The 10,978-nt window shown below is 39.1% G+C and overlaps 1 long non-coding RNA gene across 1 annotated transcript; it reads right to left on the bottom strand.

Annotated features, from left to right (window-relative positions):
- Window positions 1-231: 231 nt before the first annotated feature.
- LOC118415798 lies at window positions 232-9,342 on the bottom strand. The gene is made up of 2 exons (XR_004831142.1): window positions 9,077-9,342; window positions 232-1,620 (listed from the first exon to the last, which is right to left on the bottom strand). It is a non-coding gene; the product is annotated as an uncharacterized LOC118415798 (long non-coding RNA).
- Between the last annotated feature and the right edge of the window lie 1,636 nt (window positions 9,343-10,978).

Here is a 10,978-nt window from a genome sequence, read left to right as displayed (position 1 = left end):
GATGTCGCTAGGGGGCCAAAAATCGTTCACATCCCACCAACACACTTAGTATCAAACCAATCCATTCAGCCATTCCAACACACTTAGTATCAAACCAATCCATTCAGCCATTCTTGAATTATTTAGACAGAAACACACACACACACACACACACACATAAGCGCTAGACTAAGTGAAAATATAACCTCCATGAATATATTATGGAGGTAATAATAATAATATACACAGATGTGCTAGCAAAACATTTTGTTTAATAGAAGAGATACATGTACCATATCAAAAACAAAACTTTAAAGAAATTTGCAATGTCCTTAGATTCGGTGTCACTTGACAACATGACAACTTCAAGACTGTGCATATGGTGGATTTGTTTTCGAGTCCTTACATCACCTTGGTAAGTTAAAACAATCTGATTCATCCTTAAATAAGGAATCTTGATGACTGCTTACCTGCCCTTAAACCATTGACTCATAAAGCTAATGACTCACTGTGTTTATCAAGACCACTGTTTATTTCATGATGACTTGACTGCAAAGTAAAGATTGACAAATTTAGGGGATCCAATACTTGGAAAAGAAAGGCCAACACTTTTCATACATTTGGATATAATCCTTGCATGTCTTTGCACTTACTGTATGTTTTGTATATGTAATTTGCCACGAAGGAAAATTCATACAGTTACATAATAAACTGATATGGAAAAATAGATAAATCCAAATTATTCAGATTATATTCACACAAAACAAAAGAAAAATAAAAGCTTCTTAACCATCAATTCCCTGTTCTTGTTACCCCTATCATCATGTGCTTGAGTGGCAGTATTGCTCAGCAAGACTCACACTAGGTCTCAACACATACAATGTCTTACATTGACAGTGACCTCATACATGACTGTGTACAGGTTATGGTGAAAAGCACGTACTGCACTATAAACATGAAATTCTGTGATTTAAAATCTATTCACCAGGAACTGCTCATACACCTATTTTTGACAGAACATCTGAAACACACATCCATAAATAGTATAATGATTCTATCCTTCCCTATAGTTACCTTTAATACATTCTAAGGCTGTTCAATATATGGAATATATGGTAAAACACAGAACATCAAAAAGTCACTGATCCTTTTCAATCAGTCCTGCTTACAATTACAGTTACTGAAAGCATATATAGTTATGGAATATATAATGCAAGTTAAGCATATATAGTTATGGAATATATAATGCAAGTTACTGTAATTACATGCAAAATGGTTTCTCACAACATTGCATTAATGGTGATACATTAGGTATTAGCTGCAACATTTTCTATTACATCTTCAATCCAAAGATTCCCAAAGCATCTGATGTATCAATGGCAATGTAACAATTACAAACACAGCACACTGCATATTTTTAATCTATATACACTTCTACCAGTTGCTTAACTTTTCCACAGTACAGACTGTACCTTGCTGCATTTTTCTTAATTACTACCGGGACTTAGTTGGTGTTCATGGATGACTCCTCCATGCAGAAACAGGTTAATCCATTTCTGCATAATCAGCTTCTCGTCTGCTGCCATCCCATGTGTACAGATAACACACTGGTGGCCTGACTGGGTTGAGTATCATCAGCACCTATAGCAACAGCAACACAAAAATATACATTAGTTGTGATGGACATGATTCTGGTGAAAGATACGTTAACAGAGACACTGTATTGCATTGTTCTTGGTGCTTATGGTAGGCATAAAAGGGTATCTGATTAGTATCTTGTGATCTATGGCAACAAAGACACTACTGAGATGTATCAATTTTCTCCTGCAGATATAACTTTTGACACATGTCTCTGTGGCTCATCACCCATCAGAAACTGTAGAAAAGCTAAATTTGTAAACACACCCACACACACATGCCCCCCCCCCACACACAGACACACACACGCACTCACACACACACACACACACAGACACTCACACACACACACACACAGTGCCACACACTCACACACACACACACAGAGTCATTCACACACACACACACATACTCTTACACACACTCACACACAAATGCCCGAGAGAGCACACACACATACACATACACATACACACACTCACAGTCAAACACACACACAAATATGAACAGACACAAACGCGCACACACTCTTATTCACAAAAACATGCACATACACAGAGATACACACACATTCACACTCATAGAGTCATATTCATAATGTTTTGATTTGTTTGGTAATACATAATGTATTACATTAAATGTGCCTCAAAAACCTCTGTATACTAATTACAAATATGTTTGATTACTATTAGTTCTTGAAAAGGATTCTATTGGGTGTATTTTGCTATACTTCTGCACAATAAAGTATATTGGTAGTCATTGTCAAAATAACAGGGATTGGCACTAACACCCATTTCATTTTTAGAAAAAAATAAGTCAACTTAGCAAAGTCCCACTTTGCAATGCTGTTCCACACAGGTGACATGATAACTCAAAATTAGTAAAAATGATGAATAAAAAAAGTTATAGCACAAGTTTTATAATTGGCTCTTATCCTGGTCTTCTTTTACAATAAAAGAGAGTACTGTTTTAGTCTGTTAGTGTTTCTGTAGCTAGAGTTCTCATGTCATGATGAATATAATGCCTATGGTACAACAAGCTGCAGAGCTCTGCATGCTTGTAATACAATATTGCACCACACCTAATGGCAATACTCTATCACTCACAGGCACATGTGCTAGAGCCAACATAAAACAACTTTGCTAGGATCTTCAATTCAGGTCTATTATATATTTAATGTATAATCAAGTTGTGACAATTTAATCAGAGACTCTTTCATACCACTGGATTTACCCTAAAGGTCAGGCACAGGCCCAATGATTGATCACAAGTTGCCAATCTTGATATGAACTGTCAGAATCTGGATTGGCCCTAATGGTCTTCTGGTGAATTCAGTAGATTGAGTACAAACACCCCCTTGGAGCCTGATTCAGACAGTTAACATTGATACCAGTATTCGTGAACAGGACTGGACCATCCTGTGCCTGGGTGTCACCTATCGCACAGTATTGATTCAAAGTTGAATGATATGAAATATCAGCTTGGCTAATTATCATTAGTGCTTCATGACAGGTGCAAAAATAATATAGAGTACACACAAATGTAAGAAGTGATGTGATCTGGCCATGAATGAACAAGTGGTGTGTTCAATGTCAAGTGTATCATGGGTTACTAACAAAATGGATTATGTTTAGCTAAAAGTTTACAGCATTTTGACTATATTGCTTACTTTTGATATTTTAAAAAGAAACTATGCTTATAGATAGGAATTATCCAATAAAGTAATATGATATTTCTCATGGAAAATGCAATTCCTAATCATAACATCTGGTATAGGATGATATTCTGCTTTCATTGACCACAACCAAAGTTTTTGTAACCTGCCTATAGATGTACATCCTATTACTACTTTCCTGGGACAATAATGACTGGTTTACTTCTCACCATAAGGTGGTGCTGACTAGTTATTATTAAACCATGATTAAGGATGAACATGAACATATGAAAACCTTTGGGACTGCAATCGTCTACCTCAGCAGATTTAGATCCACCTAACTCGTACTGATAGTGATATGCCACCTACATGTATATGCATGTACAAGTTTGTAAAATCCTACCTAAAAGGACTTGGAGGTCAAGGGACTAGGTAGGTAGTTAGGTAAAAGGGCCCGGTAAAAGGACATACGTAGTACATGAGCAGTTAAAAAAAATGGTATCAGTCAAAAGAACTTCAGAATCTATTTCTTCGTATATATTTGGGGTGAAACACACAAAGCGCAAAAAATTCAGTGCGCCAATCAAAAACCTTTCACAAAAATGCCTTTATTGTGAGATTGAAGTGGTCAGAAAGGATACCAGACTAAACTTAAGTACTGTATGGTATAATTCTGAAACCAAAGTATGGTATATTGAACAACATATTCATTTCATTCAACAACATTCAACAATATATTCATTTCATACAACATATTATTCATATTTGTTCCTAAACACCTTCTTTGACTTAATCAGTTATTGGAACTGACTTTGTTATTGTACTACATAAGTATCTGTTTCATAATATTTTGCAATTTACAACAGTTTGCTAATTTCTCAGCTACTTTGGACAGCTGAAAGTTGATGCATCGAATTCGGATGTCATCCATGTAATCAAATCAACAGACATGTAGCCTGAGTGCATGTATACATACCCAGTATTTCGAGCCCAGGGATTATCTTATGATTTATCATAATAATCATATTGACCCTAACTCTGGCTTTCCATGTTTTTCTGCAAAGTTGAGTTTCAGCTGTGAAACAGTGTCAAAAGTTAATGTCCCTGCATAGACTATGGAAATTAGTGACCAGTCAGTTGGTAGTGGGGGAGTCATTTATCATAAGGGTATTTGAATGAACTAGCTAGGGATGTGTAACTACATGTAGATGTACTATCAGGTACTGGTACAGTAATCAGTTACAGAGGTTTAGGTACAAGTCCAGACCTGAACAGCATAACAGGGACAATTGAATATCAAAACAGAGTAAACTAAAGGTTTCAGGTATCTTATGCAGAGAACATGACATGGAGAGGCTTTCAAAACAAAGATGGTACTGATTTCACTGCCGAGCACCCATACACATTCCTAGTATGTCTTGTCATGCCTGATAAATCATACCATAACAGAGTTATACCACTGTGCTACACCTGTGGATGGAGAACAGGTACAGCAAGAATTTCTAGCGGGAACGTTAAGAATTATTGAATACAGTCAGTATTTCCAGGGGGTACGGTAACAATTACGAGGTACTGCAAAAAATTTCTATCTGGTATATAGCAAGATCAATAACTGATACATTTGTTGTATAGGGGAAGAAAGGAGTTTCAAGGGTGTGGGCATGGGGAACTGACATGAATATCACAACTGAGTTAGACAATAAGCATACCTCCAAATCCAATGGAGTTTCTGACTTGTTCTCATTATATAGGGATTTTAGGTTTGAAATTGCCTGATTTGGGTGACAGGTAGAAACCACCTTACACAGTGTACGAAAGCAATGAGTGAGCCAAGGAGGTAAAAAAAAAACCTCCTTGGTGCCATCTGAGTGACATCATCTGTCAGGGCCTCAGCCAATTTGGCTTTACCTGCCAAACTATTAGAACTTCTGTGTTAGACTAGATTTGTGATACTTTTATGTATATACATGTTTTGACTTGTTGTGACCTGTACCTAGCTCGGTTGGGCAAAACTGTTCAATAAAGGTCTTCATTCGTTCATTCATTAAAAAGCCTGGGAAGTGAAATGTCACATTTTTGGCTGATATCTCAATACTTCATATCAGTGGCCTTTTTTCCCCATGGCTATAAATTCCAAGCCATCAATAATAGAGATGTGGTGAATCATAAAACACAATAGGTGATGTGGAAAATGAAGAAAGCAACTTGGTGTTGCCTATAACTGTCTCCATATCAAGTCATAAATCCTGGCAACAGCATTTTGTATATTGTTTAAGTGAGAACAGGATTCCTATCAATCATCATTTCAACAAACTTAGCATTTGAAGTAAACTATCATAATAACAGTCACAGATTTGCTCAAGGATTAAGCAGACAATTAAAGTTTAAACATCAATACTACAATGTATGCAAGTAGCACATCTGTGTTTCATGATTTCATCACTTATTGAGGAGGGCATATTTTGCTTCCTGTATCGTATATGCAAGCGAGGAGGTTATAAATTCAATGATGCAAGTATATGATATATATATATATATATATATAACACCACAATCAAAGGATGTCCTGTGATGTTCACTGCATCATCCTAGGTTAACCTTCCTAATCTCAAACAAACGTAGCTTTTGATATATTGACTGGTTTGAATGCACTTTTCCACAAGGCAATATTAGTGAGCTATTATAAGGGGTGGGTACCGAGGTCCGGTTCAGGTCCAGAGGATCAGGTCCTGGTCTGGACCTGAACCTGGACCTGATTCAGTATGTCGAAACTTGTGAATGGACAATACTCAAAACAACGGTCCATATTTCGCTACAAAGAAATCTGTTTTGTGGAGTGTTTGATTCCCACTGGCTTTTTAAAATCCTACAAGGCTAACTGCCTCTGTACGACTGACTGTAAAACTGACTATAGGCTCTATTCTACTTCGCTCTTGTTATTTTCATTGACCGGTAGGCCCCAAAACGTGTGAATGCCTGTTCATTTTCCAATAGGTCCAACAACCGGTCCACCAATTTTTTTCAGGTTCGTTTTTTTCTGGACCGGTCCATTAACATTAAGAAAAACCGGTACCCACCCTTAGTGAGCTACTTAAAGAAACAGTTAGACAGTCAACTCTTTTGTGTAATGTAATTAGATGCTTTAGGTTGAACACAGATAACAGCCTGGCATTTTGGATTCCTTCATCAAGAACTGATTACCACCGATATTCTTTTTACATCAAACATCACGCGATTGGAATGCCCTCCCGGAATATATAGTCCACGCCAAAAACTGGGAGGCATATAAGAATGCCCTCCATACCAGTCATTTACTTCAACCAAAGGCTGCAGGTTCTTGCCACCACACAGCAGAGTGCCGGTCAGGGAGTGGAGCCCCTGCCCACTGAGGAGCCAAAAGCCACCAGCCACCAACCAGCCCCACAAACCACCTGCATCAGTACACCTAGAAAATTACCCCACCCTCACCCCAGTGCCTGAGCCCTCAACCTAATCAGGTATGGCACTCAAAGGAAGAAGAAGACATTATTTGTTATCCAAAATTCATTGTGCACTAGGACACACCATCACGTGATGATGCGAGTAGAAACAGTCTCCTGGCTCACTGCAGGAATAATGAACCCAGGCCGACCAACTAACGAACCAAGCACCATAACCACTAGGCCAAAAGGTATTTTTGGACCCATTGGACTGGTTAGTTAATGGCGTTTGAATCTCACTGTTACATGAATTATAGAAATTGTTTGTATCTCAATTGCTTATATCCCTTTATCCAGCCATTCATACCTGGCCTGAGGAACTCTCTAAACTTAATTTATAACTTCAGGGGTCGAAATACCACCTGCATATGCAGGTTAGTGCAGGTAAAATTGTAGCTGTGCAGGTATTTCTGGTGTCTACCTGCACCAAACCTGCACTGGTCCATGCATTGGCTTTTATACATAAATGTCATTGATGTAGGTGTATGTTGATTGTTATTAGCTGCAAATGAATGTTACCACCTACCTAATAAAGTATAAAAGAAGGAATAGCAATGGTTCCTCAACAATTTTAGTATGGTCCATACTTCCTAATTCAGAGTGGTGCAGGTAAAATTTGTTTGGTGCAGGTAGTTTTCAATGTTACCTGCACCAGTGCATGTATGCAGAAAAATGTATTTCGACTCGAAATTCGAGCCCTGAACTTACATTAAGTTAAATTACAGTATTAAACAGGTCAGGTCACCATTCTCCTCTGGTCGGCTTCGTTATAATTATGATATAAGGGGTGTTTGACGGCCCAGTCGGCCTGCTTCTGATTAGATGTCCTATGAGACTTCGGTACCAGAGGGGTTTACCTTGGCTTTTGCGTTGTAAATAACCTAACCCCGTAAAAGTTCCCTGGCGTGCGCTGGTGAACTGGGCGGACGGGCCACTCTCTCAGCCCCGTAGAGATAGCGACCAGCTCCCGATGGCATAGTTATAATTACCAGGCTAGGCACCCGGTTGTGTCACTATTCGCAGACTAGTTTTACCACCTAAGATACAAGTAGTAGTAGTAGACAAGGAAAGTTGGGTATATAGTGACCACAACGTCAGTATATAAACCGCTCAGGGCTTACAAAAATGATTTTTCCTGGGGCGAGATGGGGTTTTCGGAAAAACCTGTCCAGTCCAGACAGGGAAATGGGGCGGAAAACCCTGTCCAGTCTGGAAAGAGGGTCTGCATAGGGGTTCCTGGCAATGCTTAAAACTATTACTAGTACTTCAGATAGCACTTACACTGATACACATATTTTAGATACTAGTAACTCATGTAGTTAAACTGTTCTGTATGTATTGTATAAACAAGATGCCATACACTGTATCCTCTACAGTTGTCGTGCAATAAAGTTCTTCTTCATAACTCTAGAATCGGCAGCATAATGAGTGACCCAAAGGTGCAATATGCCTACACAGAAAGTCAGTTCTGTCAAATGCAAAGTACCCAATTAACACTTATCTGGTAGGACATAAGGGGGAGAGAATTACACCCATTGTCCATCAAACAATGGATAGTGAGTGTCCGTCAATTTCAGGTTGTTGAATATTGGCAATACATTACAAAAACAGGCTTTGAAAGGTTTTCTTTAAATGATAAGTGTGCAGCACTCATTTTGAGAGCTGGTCTGTTTAAATCCTGGTTTAATAGAATGACTGCGAAAGGTTTCAATATCAACAGGACTTTAGTACACAATGTTATAATATAACATATATTTTACAATGCACTACAATAAAGCAAAGATGGCATTTTTCAAACCCTAGTACAAGTTGTGAGCTATATAGAACTATGTATCCTTCTAAAAATAATGTGTTTTATTTGTAAAATTATCCCATAAGGCTAATAGCATGTTCAGTCTCAAAGACTTAAAGAGTAGAACTTTTTATATGATCAAGGAGCTTTTATCAAGTATTGATATAAGCTCCTTGATATGATGCACAGAAGTAACGTTAACAATGATGGATGATTTTTGTTAAGTTATAATTTTTGTATGACAAATGTGTCACACTTCAAGTTGATGTTATTTCTGTGCTTAGCCATATTAAAGATAAAAAATGTTGTTGTATACTAGTACTTAGTAGCTTACAACGTATACCCCCATGCAGACCCTCTTTTCAGACTGGACAGGGTTTTCCGCATTCCGGACTGGACAGGTTTTTCCGAAAACCCAAGCGAGATGACCGTGAGTGTTACCCATGAGCTACTTCGGGTTTTCAAACCATGATTTTTCCATACTTCATTGTTGGTTATCAAAGAGAAAACTGAAGTCAGGATTATAGGACCTACCTGTTGAACGTGTTACGTAGAATGAATATGCTTGGAAAGGAGTTTCCAGGCTCATATCGCCGACCGCCACACACCTTCTGTCCGATCTGTGGGCGCCGCCATGTTGGGTCAGCATCACGGGTTGTTGACCCCGACTCCTGATTATCCCATCGCGAACTCTTCGCTAATCATACGGCCTCAGTCCATAAGAAGGCACTGATCAACCGAACGTATTCGCAAATCATGCCCCATGATTAACAAACCTTCATGATAATAATAACAGAATCGGGTGTCAATCAAGGGTTTTGTGTTGGTCAGTTTGTAGATTACAGAATTAGGCACCCGGTCAAGCCTCTTGATGTTTAACATGACACGGTAACAAGATGTTGCAAACGAGTTAATTCTGCACTCCATCACCTTAGTAATAACCCAGGATTCACATCCATAAGTAAGTACTGAAACACACGAGGCCTTAAACAGTCTTACTTTAACAGCAATAGGGATACTATTACTTCTCCATAGATGTTCTAAGTCCCAGAAAGCTACCCATGCTAAAGCTCTACGCTTCTTAAGGTCACTACTTGTTGAGGCCATCATAGAGCCAAGGTATTTAAAATCCTGTACATGCTTAATCGGTTTGTCATACACAAGAAGTGGGGGAATTGGATTGTCATTATAACACATGTATTCCGTCTTAAGGACACTAACAACAAGACCTAAGTCGGATGCTGCAGTAGCAGTTTTAGTGAGTTGTTCTTGTGCTCTTGGACCCGATGACTCTAATAGAGCAATATCATCGGCAAAATCCAAATCATTTATCCGCTTAGCCGGGTATCGACTGGACGCTCTGGGGTGAGTCACAATACCTGAGTCGGGTTCTACTGTGGCCCTCCTCATAAGATAGTCAATGAGAATGATAAAGAGAAAAGGTGCCAAGACATCACCCTGTAGGACTCCAGAAGACACCTGGAAGCACTGTGACACATGCCCATCAACCATGACAACACTCTTAGAGCTACTGTACAAAACACTTATGGCCTTTACCACTGGTTCAGGGATGCCATAGTGGCGTAATACGGCGAACATAACTTCCCTGTCTATACAGTCAAACGCTTTCTTAAAGTCAATAAAAGTTACCCATAATGGCAGTTGTTGGTTTTTAAAACCTTCCATGATTCTTCTGAGGATGTGTATTTGCTGCGCACAACTACGTCCTTCCCTGAATCCTGCCTGGTTTTTCCTTAGAATGGGATCGACTTGTCTGCGGATTCGGTTGAGAAGAATCTTGTTATAGACTTTAGCAGCGATAGACATGAGTGAAATTCCCCTGTAGTTTGTCATCTGTGTTAGGTCACCTTTCTTGGGTAGTGGGATGATGATATTTGTAGTCCACTGGTCAGGCGGAACATGAGTGGTGTATACTTCAACACAAAAGGAGTGGAGGGCTTTGACTATTGTAGTACCACCACCTTGAAGGGCTTCCGCTGTGACTCCATCATCCAGGCCAGGAGCTTTCCTGCGCTTGAGTTGCTTCACAGCTAACTCTGTTTCCTCCAGGGATGGTGGGTGGTCAGGTATAGGGAGGTCATGTTCTGCTGGTAGTGGAAGTTCTTTTGTGGAGTTACTGGTGTTGTTTAGCAAGGAACTAAAGTATTCCCGCCATTCCGAGAGAAGCTCAGAGTCGCTGACAGGGGGCGTACCATCCCTCTTCTTAACCTTGGCAACGACCTGTGGAGCCTGGTAATAATAATAGTAGTGATTTTCTTCCAACGAAAGCAAAAGATGTAGTTTTCCGAATTCCCAAAAAGTAACGATCCAGAAATAAGACATAATGCAGTAAAGCTTGTACTGAGTTACAACTGCGTACCATGATTCTTTTACCGTTGCCTGTTGCTTTACAAAATCTTGTCCGATATGACTTTT

The sequence above is a fragment of the Branchiostoma floridae genome, chromosome 5, assembly GCF_000003815.2.
Source record: "Branchiostoma floridae strain S238N-H82 chromosome 5, Bfl_VNyyK, whole genome shotgun sequence".
Classification (NCBI taxonomy): domain Eukaryota; kingdom Metazoa; phylum Chordata; class Leptocardii; order Amphioxiformes; family Branchiostomatidae; genus Branchiostoma; species Branchiostoma floridae.
Note: the sequence above shows the minus strand (reverse complement) of the source record. Positions and strands in the feature narration are given on the sequence as shown.